The sequence below is a fragment of the Otolemur garnettii genome, unplaced genomic scaffold (genome assembly GCF_000181295.1).
Source record: "Otolemur garnettii isolate 467f Iridium unplaced genomic scaffold, OtoGar3 scaffold00033, whole genome shotgun sequence".
In the NCBI taxonomy this organism is placed as follows: Eukaryota; Metazoa; Chordata; class Mammalia; order Primates; family Galagidae; genus Otolemur; species Otolemur garnettii.
In genome coordinates, this window is record NW_003852428.1 from 6870299 (window position 1) to 6872194 (window position 1896).

Below are 1896 nucleotides of genomic sequence, written 5' to 3' on the forward strand. Positions count from 1 at the left end.
TTTAATCAATTATAAGAGATGTTTTAAAGTTAAGTTCCAGTATGCTTACATAAAAACTCTGGTTACAGAGACAACCTCAGGCTAAAAGTTTTCTGCTTCTTTTACTTTAACACATTATTCAACAAGAATTGTTAGATTTGACTATAAAATACAAGAGAAAACATACTTAGCATGTATGGAAATGATCAAATGACTATCTACCCTTCAAATAAGTTTCATTCATCATAATATTAGGAAAAAATATGCAAAGATTTACCATTCCTTAGACGTAATTTTCTTAACATTTAGCATTTCTCCATATAGTATTTATAAATACAGACATTCATCTTTAGATGAGTGCCTTGTGTTATTGCAAAGTAGAAAATTAACGTGTTTCTAATTTGAAACCAAAAGAAAAAAATCAATAATTAACATGACTGCCTTAGTGAAGTTATATCCCTAGAAGATCTCTATGTACATTTTGGGCATTGAATCTATTTGTCAATTTTATATTCACTTCTGGTTCGCCATCTGTTTAGCTTTGATCTTTAATTCTCTAAATGATAAAGAACATATATTATTTCCCCATTATGTTAAGAAAAATATAGCACCTTGTTTCTGGACATGTAATATGAATTAATTCTGGATTACAAGGAGATCTTTTAATACCTGAAGCATCCAAAGTAAATGATAACGAACGACTTCCCAAGTTCATATCATGGGTAAACATCATTTTGTTCTACTGGTTAAAAACCAATGGCTTATGATAGCAGCTATGAGTTAGAATTTGGGACCTAAGACCCCAGAGTGGCTTAACCAAGGCTTGTCCACTTAGGCCATCTCTTAACTTCGGTGTATCTATCTGTGACTGGCGATGATGTCACCTCATGCAATGAAAACAGCCTGAGTCAATGTGTGTAAAGAGTTTGATGCTGTGTCTGGCACAGAGAAAGATCTTAAGTAACTGAGGTTTTAATAAAGTGGCAGGTAGTCCATAGTACAGGTTCTCTGCACTGAATACAATTACTATTTGTTTAATTATGACCCAGGATTACAAGAATAACAAAACTATTCTAATTCTGAAAGCAATTATACAATGTGTTTTAGGCATTCTTGGTTCAGTAAAATAAGAAAACATTATTTGTATAGTCTTACAGCATTTCTGTGCCCCTCGTTCTTTTCTCCTCTCACTTACAGATTATGTGAAGTAATCCATTTTTTTTCAAGAAAATTTCATGGGGAATGAAGAAATCACACAACTATTGAGTTCTTTCTCAGAAATATTTGTATGAAAAATATTTATAGACTATATGGTTCCTTTGGAATGAGCTTTAACTGTCACCAAACGACTTTACTGAATAAATACATATTACCATAGACATAACCATTGCACATTTTAGCCTTTATTTCGCATCAAGGTAGAGTAAAAACCATTTGTTATACAATGCCACTCTCACCTGACGTTCTCTACCGTGCCATTGCCTTTTCCTCTAATGTTTGCATAAATATTGCAGTTACTGCCAAAAAGAGCCCATTATGTTAAAGTTTATGCAAAATACAGGTTCTGTTTGCTCAAAGTAGCTCAAGCTTCCTCTCTTCAGCACATCATGCTGACAGAAAAATACAAAATCTGCATCTTCCTTTTGTCTCCCACTCTCATTTGGGAAATTTATGAAGAGTTTCAAGAGCAGTAAAGAAAAAAGGGGAAGTGCAGCAAAACACCTGAAATGATTCAGCTGAGAACTGACTGCAGATAATTATTGGTTTATTATTTATATCAGAGTTTTCCTTTGTTGAGTTAGATAACTAAATCGACAAAATTAGTGAGTCTGGATATAATGCTCCTCTTAACAATCATTGCATGAGTGTAACAATGCAGCGAATGCTCCTTCTAGAAAATTGAGCACTGTTATCTTC